We start from the raw sequence: 11,218 nt of genomic DNA on the forward strand, positions 1-11,218 counted from the left end.
AGACGAAAATACCCTTCCCCCTTCTTCCCCAAAATCAACCAGAAGTAGAAGCAGAACCAGAAGTTAAAGCTGAACCAAAAGCTGAAGCAGAAGCAACAACAACAAACCAACAACAAACAGACGCAGATGAACAACAACAACAACAACAATGGATCGTGTATATAGTTAACCATTTTCAATTAATTCCAGCAGCAGTTATAGCAAATCAACAATTTTAATTCAATTCAAACCAAACACTTTTCAGCATTCTCATAAACTAATATCCTAAGCTAATTCTATCATACACACATAAAATCTACTAACAGAAAATCAAAATCTAGCTAAACTAATCCAGAATCAAATCAAGGAACGAAGACTAACCAAAAACAGAAATGGAAAGCAAAATGGTAACTTGGATTATGAAAATAGAAAACAGAAAAGAGGGGAAAGGGGAGGCAGTGGTGTTGCTGACGATCGGATTTCCTGTCGGTAAAGAAATTCACAAATACAATTGCGTTGTAAGTATAGCTTCTAAACCAACAGAAAATCCTTTCGTACAAACATTTTGTTGTCACAAATAACAAACCCAATAAAAATAAATAACCGAAGTATTTAAACCTCGGGTCGTCTTCTCAAGGAATTGCAAGGAAGTGTGTTTTATTATTGGTTATAGAAAATAGTATTTTGGGTTTTGAAAAGATTTTGAACAAGAGAAACAAATTACAAGAATAAATAAATTAATAACTAATAAAACTCTTGGCAAGGTATGAAAACTGGAAGTTCTGTTCTAGTTATCCTTATCAATGGTGATGAGAATTGTACTTTTGCTCCCACTAAGTCAACCTCTAACTATGAAGGTCAGTTAAGTAGACAAATTAATATAACACCCAAAGTCCTAGTCAACTCCTTAAGGAAAGACTAGAGTTATAGGAATCTAAATTAATTAGCAAGAATAACAATTATCAATCACGATGAGTTTGATAACTCAAGAGTCACGAATTAATCAACCAAAACCAAGGAGGAAAAAATCCAAATTATAAATAAAAAAAAAAAGCAATCATGAGCCTGAAATACCTCAAATTATATTAATTAAGAAAATCATAACATGAATGGTCCATAAGCCAATTTGGCAACATAAATCAAATACAAATAAAAGCATCAGAATAAATAAAAGCATAAAAGGAATTAAAGTAAAGAAACATTGAACCTGATATAATAATCCAAAACTAAGAGAGTCCTAATCCTAATCCTAAATCCTAAGAGAGAGGAGAGAACCTTTCTCTCTAAAAACTACATCTAAACCTAAAATTATGAATATATATTGTATGATGTATCCAGTCTATTCAGTATCTCCTCATGAATGGATGGATTCATCTATTTATAACCCTTTAATCTGTATTCTCTGGGCTTGGATCTGGGCCAAAAAGGGCTCAGAAGTTGCTGGGGCCGACTTCTGCAAATTCTGCAGATCGCGCACGTCACGTGTCCGCGTGGGTCACGCGATCGCATCATCTGGAGTGTTGCTCTTCTACGCGGTCGCGTCAGTCATGCATCCGCGTTAGTTGTGTTTCACACGTCACGCGTTTGCGTCGTCCATACGCTCGCGTCGATGCTAATTTGCGCAAAGCACGCGTTCGCGTCGTCCATGCGAACGCGTCGCTGCCAGTTTCTCCAATGACTCCAATTTGTGCTTTCCTTCCATTTTTGTATGTTTTCTTTCCATCCTTTAAGTCATTCCTGCCCTATAAAACCTGAAAGTACTTAACACACAAATCACGGCATCGAATGGTAATAAAGGATAATTAAATTTGATTATTTTAAAGCATAAGAAACATGTTTTCTCATATGTCATATCCTAAGAAAGGAATTGTAAAACCATGCAAATTCATATGAATAAGTAGGTGAAGAGTTGATAAAATCTTTCAATTTAAGCACAAGATTTATCATGAAATAGTGGTTTATCAACATCCCCACACTTAAACAATAGCATGTCCTCATGCTAAATCCAAGAGAAAAGAGTAAAGGTAAAATGGTGGAATCATATGCAATGCAATCTACTCTAAATGCAACTACCTAAATGAGTCATGCAATTCTAGTTATTATTCACCTATATATAAAGTATACATGTAGTCAAATTAATTCATATCTTCAAGGAATCATGTATGTACAACTAGAGCCAAATCATATTAAAGCACAGTCACAATTGAGTTGAGTTAAGATAGTTCACAACTTGCAAGACAATTAATAATTAAATATGGATATATAAAAATGAGCTATTGAACCCTCACTGGATTTTGTGTTTACTCTCTAGTCACTCAGTGTTTGGGGTTAATTACTCTCTTCTTTTCTAGTCATGCTTTCTAAAACTTTGTTTCTTTTCTAATCAATCAACAATTATTGAATATAGACATACAAAAATCATGAGGTCTTTTCCTAGGTTGTAATGGGACTGAGGTAAGGGTAAGGATATATATATATATATATATATAAGGCTAAGTGAGCTAACAAAGTGAATCATTTACTAGTCTAAGATCTCACCTAACATAAACATATATAATTTCATAATTCTTTACCTAGCTACCCAAATCTTTCCACTTTTGTGTTACATGCTTATGCATTTTATTTTTGACTTTTGTCCCATGTGCATTGATTTTTTTTAAATGCACATGGTAACTTAATTGTTTTGATTTCACATGAGCATGCTTCCCAAATTTTTGAAACATCTTATTCAGTATAAATTCCTACTTTGTTTCTGTCATCTCATGTTTCCATAAAATTTCCCATTCTTAAATTTTTATACACTATCTGTCTTAGACTGACCAAGGATTCAACTTGGGATTTTTTTTTTTTTTTTTTTTTGCTTAAGGCTAGTAATGTGGTTATAAAATGAAGAGGGATTAAAAAGCTCAAGGGGGGTAACAAGGATGGCATAAAAGGTAGGTTTATTTGGGACAAGTGGGTATAAATACAAATAATGGCCTCAATCATCTCTTGGTATGCATCTATATTCTATAATTAGACATATAGATTAAAACAAAATAAATATTGCGAGCATAGAAAAGAAGTGTGAAACACACAGGAATGAAATTTATGGTTTGATGTAACCATACAATTAAGCTCAAAACTCACGGGCTGTGTGTTCTCAAGCTCAGAAATCATGTACCAGTTATGTATGTCATGCAAGAAGGGATCAAGAGTTTCCATTTAACTCAAAGTGAATCTTAAGGTGGCCCTTAAAATCTTAGTGTTGTTCCTTGAAGAAATGTTGTTAACTAACTAACATGTAATGCTATATATACAAGGTGTGTGGATTGTTGATTCTGATATGCTAAAGTCTCTAATTTACTCCTTTATTTTCAATTAAACCAAACTATCATATGCTAAAAAAGGTAAACTATACTAATTAATCCACTTTAATTTATAATTAGTAATCTAAAAGTGCAAATTAAGCTAAAATATCTAAGATATATACAGCCCAAAGTGTAGATTGCAAAAGTACAACAAAAGAAAAAGAGAAAAATGTGCAAATAGAATACAGAAAATGGATAAAATAAGATAAGAGTTTGTAGTGGTTCACCAAAAGAAATATATGCCAGAGATGGCGACCTCCCCACACTTAAATAATAGCATCGTCCTCGATGCTCACTCAAACTGCGTGTGAAGAAGTGTCATCTCCGGAAGGGTGGACTGCTGGTGTCTCTGGGAGTGTAGGAGGAGCTGCCTGCTGAAGAGGAGGCTCAGTCTGCAGAGGAATCTCCGGATCTGTGGTCTGTATCTGGTGGTGCTTCTCATGGTGTAGTGCAGAGTGCTCAGGTGCTGCTTGCGCAGCCTGGGTAGGTGCCTCCTCCTCATGATCGCTTGCCTCCTCCTCAAATGTGTCTGATAGTGTGTCAAGCTCGGAGGGAATGTCGCCACCAAATCGGATCATCAGCTTGAGGTGCTCATAGCGCCGCTTGTGGCGATGCTCAGACCTCTCATAACGTCGCCTGTTGCGACGTTCAGACCTATCAAAGCGATACTGGTGACAGTGCTCCATCTGGTCTAAGCGGTCAAAGAGTCGGTGTACCAAAAGATAGACGGACTTAGGAGCAGGTGGGGTGCAGTGGGTGGTGTTGGGGCAGTGGAAGTAGAAGGAGCAGTAGAAGTAGCAGCCTCTGCAGAGTCAGTGAGAAACGGAGGTTGGTAGCCAAGAGCCTGAAATTTCCTGCTGTGGGGAATGATCTTTCTGCAGTCTGCGGCGGATGGCTTTTCATCAGCAACTTCCCAAGGTACCTCAGCTCGGTGACCCAACTAAGTAATCAGGAATGGAAAGGGGAGGGTGCCTCTAACATGGACCCTGGCCATGTAATGCCGGATGAAGCGGGGTAGATACAGGTCCTTACCCGTCATCACACACCAGATGAGGGTAATCATAGCGGCTGGCACCTTCGTCTCGTGAGTTCTCGGTATCACGTAGTTACTCAGAATCTGTTGCCATAGCCGAGCCTCATCATTCAGATATATTAGCCTGATTCCCTTGGGTACCACTGTGCTCTTTCCCATGACCCATGGAACAGTAGGATCAAGAGTGATATCCCGTTTTACTGCATCCCAATCAAACCTCATGAATCGCATATCCTCCTCAGCTTTTTGGTAACCATCTGGCTGATCTGATTTAGGTGGGAGCTGGAGGATGTCTTCAATTGCTTCCTTAGTAACCAGAACTTATTTGCCTCTGAGCTGTACTACATACATGGATGATAGAAAGTAGTTACAGTAGAATTCTCTGACATAGGATGAGTTGATCTCAGTCAAGTTTCTCTCCAGGAAGAACCAGCCTCTCTGTTTAATTTGGTCTGAAGTGTACTGTGTGAGTTCTGCTGAAATTTTGAGTGTCCTTTCCAGGTATATGTTCTTTGATGTGGCAAAAACTGGGTACTTTAGCTCACAGTATTTGTTTGCAAATTTAATTGGGTCAGCCGCAGGTACCAACTGATCAGCTTTTTCCTACGGGGTAAAGTTCTTCTCCCACTAGGAATCATCATGTAATATGCCAAGGAAGGAAACAGAGGATTCGCCTCTTTTTCTTTTGCCAGTGGTTACTTTGCCCTTTCCTCTACTTTGAGAGTCAGATATCCTGAAAGGCAGGAGTAGCAGGATATAGTTTAAGAACTAAAGCAGGAAGGCAGGTACGCAAATAGGAATATAACAATAGAAGCATAAAGGCAAAAGATGAACGAAAAAGGGGTAAAAGCATAAAGTGAGTTGAATAAATGATATATAAAATTCTTGTTAATGAGGAAAACAGTAATCATGCCATTAGTTAGAAAGTGAAAATGGTTAATAAGTTAAAAGGAGGTTAAAGCAGTGAGTTAGTAAAAAGAAAGTCAAAGGAAGTGCATGATAATCGGTTTCCTAGTTAACAATATTCACAAATTTAAAGAAAAAGCAACTCATATGCAAGCAAGATTGATGAGAATTCAGATGGATAGAAAAGGTGCAAAACTAACATGAAATCATCAATAATGGAATGTAGTAACTAGGGAATCAAAAGGAAGAAGAATGATGGCCTGTGCATTCAAGAATCGGTGTGGTTGTAGTCAAGTAAGGCAAAGTAGTAAGATGTCAAACTCAATAAATGAAAACAAGTTACAGAAAATTGGGCAGCATTCCGACTAAAAGTGGATGTCCCTGGGAAATAAACAGTACGAAAAAACAGTTCATATGAGATTAACAATTGCTGCAAAGAGTCACAAACAGTAGGAGTAGTAAAGAACAGTCTAACAGCAACATGAAACATTAAAGAACAGCATATGAACAGTATTAACATCACAGTCAGGGCAAAATTACGGAATAGGTAAAACAAGTAACAAGAACGACGCAATTATCAGGCCTATTTGGAACAAAAATTGGAAAACGAACTAAAGAATCACAAGGAGAAATCGCAGTATGGCAGAACCTGGTGCGTAAAGTACAATGATATGGAACAAAGACGAGGGCAGATAGGTGGTGGTGGTGATGCATCGGCGTTGGGGGAACAGCGGCGGCATGGTGGTGGAGCAGGGGCGGTGGCTGGGGTGCAGGAAGGGGTTGAATAGTGGAGGGTTTGGTGGGTATGGTTGAGGGGGGTGAGGATTGGGGTGGTGGCCGGCGGAGGTGAGTTGCGGCGGTCTGAGGCTGGCTGCGGTGGGGGCAGTGGCGGAGGTGAGAGAAAAGAAGAGGGGGAGAAAGAAGAGAGGGGTGGGTGTCGCGGCGGGGTCTGGGTGGTTGGGGGTGGAATGGCGGCGGTCACGGTGGTTGGAGCTAGGTGGTTGGGTGTGGTGGTGTAGGAGGTGTGGAGTTGCAGAGAAGAGAGGGAGAGGGGGATTGGGGTTTGGGGGACGCGACGGGTTAGGGTTCGTGTGATTTGGGGTTAGTGATCGCAAATCCACGCGAATGCGTAGAGGATGCGATCGCGTGAGTAGGATGAAATAGGGTTGACGCGGATGCGTGGTTGATGCAATCGCGTAGGTTGGGTAAAAGATGGGTGATGCGGACACGTGAAGCACGCGATCGCGTCACTGAAATTTGTGCTAGACGCACGCTTCCAGTGTCGTTTCAGCGCAACTCGCTGTCTTCATTTAGGGGGCCATAATATCTACGCAACGCGATCGCGTCGCTCACGCTTTCGCGTGGAATGGGTGGTGTGCAAGTGATGCGTTCGCGTCAGGGACGCGTACGCGTGGGTCGTTTTGTGCTAAACGCACACCAGCCGCACGATTCCAGCCCAAATTTCTGGGCGTTGGATCTTTACGCCGATATCTAGATCACACGTTCATATGAGTGACGCGGACGCATGGGAGGCATTGTTCGCAACTGACGCGAGCGCGTGGGGCACGCGGTCGCGTGGAACAATTTGTGCCAAAGGCACGCCTCCAGCCATGCTTTAGCACGACTTTCTGTTCACTTTTCTTTTCTTCCTAATGCACTTGTGACGTGGACGCATCAACGATGCTGTCACATCGCGTGCTCTCTATCTTCTTCTCTTTTTTTTATGCAGTATGCAGAATGCAAAATGCAATAAATGTCATGCAAAAATTCCAGGTTCAAACAAAATTCAAAAACAGAGTAAAGTGGAGAAGGAACGATCATACCATGGTGGGTTGTCTCCCACCTAGCATTTTTAGTTAAAGTCCTTAAGTTGGATATTGGATGAGCTTCTTGTTATGGTGGCTTGTGCTTAAATTCGTCCAGAAATCTCCACGTAAAGCCTTTGAGCAGTTTCAAACAGGTTTCCAGGCTCTCGGGGTGTTGAATATCAGAATAGATTCCAGGAGCCCAAACTCTACTTTTACACCCATCTTTGTCTTGATCTGCATTTTTCCAGTCGGGTGGTGAGTAGTCTGAATTCTCACTGCAGTAACCAAACAGCTTTCGAGACCCATACAATTGAGCGTGACACCAATTCTTGCACCTCAAATTGAAGTGTGAAATTTTATTGAATCTTGCATACCAGCTCTGAGCACGATCCATTTTCCTCTTACTCTTAAGACCGCAGAGAGCTCTAAGCTGGCCATCTGTTTCAAGCAAACCATATTCAAGTGGAAAAGTAAAGATAAAGGTTAAGGATTTTACCCACTTGAAGTTGGAATTGGTTGGTAATGGCCTTAGAATAGGTTGGTCCAGTGGTCTTGCAAGCTCTACTCCCTTATGTTCTTCTGTGAATTCCTCCACTTCTTTGTAAACTTCTTCAATTTCTACTATGTCTTGATTGGAGTTTTTAATTTCTTCCTCGTCGTCGCTCAAGTCATAAGTTGGAGGTTGAGAAAAATCTACCTCCACATCATCTTCATATTCACTCGATTAAGAGCCTTCGAGTTCAAAGGGTTTAATTGTGGATGTAGGCTTTTCATTCGGATGGCTTAATGAATCTTCTTCTTTGATCTCCATGTCAAGTTCAATGGGAGAGAATTCGAATGTAGATAGGAATTCCTTAATGACTGAATCCATCTCTTGAATATCTCCTTCAATGTCTTCAACCATGACATGTCTTGGAGGTTGTACACCCTCCTCAACATCACATTCAAACTCTTTAGAAGGGGATTCTGTGACTGGGCTTTCTCATGGATGTTCCGCATCTCCTAAGTCTTCAACCAACTCTTCTTTTTCAATAATTCCGGCTTCCTCCACTTGTTCCAGTACAAAGTCATGCTCCTTACTGTCCACTAGAGTCTCTAGTGTCTCCTTCGTGCTACGTTCTTCATTAGATTCTCCACATGAAGCCATGGGGTTCCCTGAGTGTCTGAGCGTCTGGAAGGTAATTGATTTATTGCTTGCTCCAGTTGATGAAGGGTTGCATGAAATTGGTCTACTGTTTCCTGAAAGCGAGCCTGTGATTCTTGGGTTGATGGATATGGACATGGCGCATATGGGAGTGGTGGTTCTTGGGAGTAATTGGATTGGAATTGGCGTGGATAAGGATCATACAGTGGTGAATAGTGAAAAAGAGCTTGTGAGTGTGGTGGTTTGAAGCTATGTTGAGAGGATGGTCTATAAGCACAGGGTGGGGCTTGTTGATAATTACAAGTGGGTCCACTATATCTATCAGCTTGGTATGCATTGTAGAATGGTCCCTGTCCATGATATCTAGGAGGGTGTTGTTGCCTAAAGGGTTATCAGATCCTCTTGGCTCCATCCATCTTTGATTGCTATGACCATGATACATAGTCCTGTTATAGCTTCCGTTCCTTTCAACAAAATTAGAACCAAACTCAAAGCAAGAGGGGTGAGAACTCATAGTAGTTAATAGAAATAAAAAGGGGGAAAACAAAAACAAATAACAAGTAAGGAAAAATATTTACAATAACCAATAATAAGGCACACAGTTGCAATTCCCCGGCAACGACGCCATTTTGACGATCGGATTTCCTGTCTGTAAAAAAATTCACAAATAAAATCGTGTTGTAAGTATAACTTCTAAACCAACAGAAAATCCTTTCGTACAAACGTTTGGTTGTCACAAATAACAAACCCAATAAAAATAAATAACCGAAGTATTCAAACCTCGGGTCGTCTTCTCAAGGAATTGTAGGGAAGTGTGTTTTATTATTGGTTATAGAAAACAGTATTTTGGGTTTTGAAAAGGTTTTGAACAAGAGAAACAAATTGCAAGAATAAATAAATTAATAACTAATAAAACTCTTAGCAAGGTATGAAAATTGGAAGTTCTATCCTAGTTATCCTTATCAATGGTGATGAGAATTGTACTTTTACTCCCACTAAGTCAACCTCTAACTATGAAGGCCAGTTAAGTGGACAAATTAATTTAACACCTAAAGTCCTAGTCAACTCCTTAAGGAAAGGCTAGAATTATAGGAATCTAAATTAATCAGCAAGAATAACAATTATCAATCACGATGAGTTTGATAACTCAAGAGTCACCAATTAATCAACCAAAACCAAGGAGGGAAAAATCCAAATTATAAATAAAGGAAAGCAATCATGAGCCTGAAATACCTCAAATTATATTAATCAAGAAAATCATAACATGAATGGTCCATAAGCCAATTTGGCAACATAAATCAAATACAAATAAAAGCATCAGAATAAATAAAAGCATAAAAAGAATTAAAGTAAAGAAACATTGAACCTGATATAATAATTCAAAACTAAGAGAGTCCTAATCCTAATCCTAAATCCTAAGAGAGAGGAGAGAACCTCTCTCTCTAAAAGCTACATCTAATCCTAAAATTATGAATGTATATTGTATGATGTATCCAGTCTATTCAGTATCTCCTCATGAATGGATGGATTCATCCATTTATAACCCTTTAATCTGTGTTCTCTGGGCTTGGATTTGGGCCAAAAAGGGCTCAGAAGTCGCTGGGGCCGACTTCTGCAAATTCTGCAGATCGCGCACGTCACGCGTTTGCGTGGGTCACGCGATCGCGTCATCTGGAGAGTTGCTCTTCTACGCGGTCGCATCAGTCATGCGTCTACGTTAGTTGTGTTTCACACATCACGCGTTTGCATCGTCCATACGCTCGCGTCGATGCTAATTTGCGCAAAGCACGCGTTCGCGTCGTCCATGCGAACGCGTCGCTGCCAGTTTCTCCAAGGACTCAAATTTGTGCTTTCCTTCCATTTTTGTATGTTTCATTTCCATCCTTTAAGTCATTCCTGCCCTATAAAACCTGAAAGTACTTAACACACAAATCACGGCATCGAATGGTAATAAAGGATAATTAAATTTGATTATTTTAAAGCATAAGAAACATGTTTTCTCATATGTCATATCTTAAGGAAGGAATTGTAAAACCATGCAAATTCATATGAATAAGTAGGTGAAGAGTTGATAAAATCATTCAATTTAAGCACAAGATTTATCATGAAATAGTGGTTTATCAGTCGCAGCAGCAGTGACAGAGAAGCAAGGGCTAGAGCTGTCGTCAGTTCTGGTGTTTTGGTGGCTCTAGTTCCTTCTGTGACAAGGATTAAGGGTGGGAGGGGCAAGATGGCGCGAATGGTGCTGGGTGGCGATGGTAGTTCGCGGAGGTGAATAAAGAAGAAGGAAGAACTACGGAGTTGAAGCAGAGGAGGCTCACCGGCGGTGAGCTCTGGTTCGAGGAGGTCTCAGACAGAGAAGGAGAGAAGGAGGGGAGAAGGTCGTGGTGGCTCTGGGGTTAGCCCGAAGGGAAGAGGAGCAGCGGTGGCGAGGAGCAGCGGCAGTGGCCCTTCCCCTTCCCTTCCCCCTCTTCTTCCCTGAACCAACACCTCGCGCGTGATTCCCTTCTCCCTTTTCTCCTTAATCCATTTTCTTTTTTTTCAGTTAAGGGTATTTTTGGAATAAAAATTAAAAATTTGGTAAAAATGATGATTTTAAAACTAAGTTAAATCTTAAGAATGATTTTGTAAGCAAAAAAAAAATTGGAATAAAAAAAATTTTCAGCCCCAACTTTAGGAACCAAAATCGTACTTAACCCAAGTTAATATCACCAACCTAACTAAAACTAGTTCTTTTCCTTCCTCTGAACTTTGTTTTTGTGCTAACTTTCTCTAGAGCTTTTCTTTCATTTATGTTATGATTGTCCTCCGAAATTGTTCCAAAATTACATTCTCATCACTACAATGCATCATAAGTTGCGATCCGATCTTCTAAGTCTCGATTGCTTTTCCATCTATGTCTTCTATATAGCTGACATTTTTTTTCTCATGTCCATAATCTACTTTGTTCTTCAGACTTTTTAAATTTTCTCCAACTCTTTTTTAGTTAATTTTTTCT

Source organism: Arachis stenosperma, chromosome 2 (assembly GCF_014773155.1).
Source record: "Arachis stenosperma cultivar V10309 chromosome 2, arast.V10309.gnm1.PFL2, whole genome shotgun sequence".
In the NCBI taxonomy this organism is placed as follows: Eukaryota; Viridiplantae; Streptophyta; class Magnoliopsida; order Fabales; family Fabaceae; genus Arachis; species Arachis stenosperma.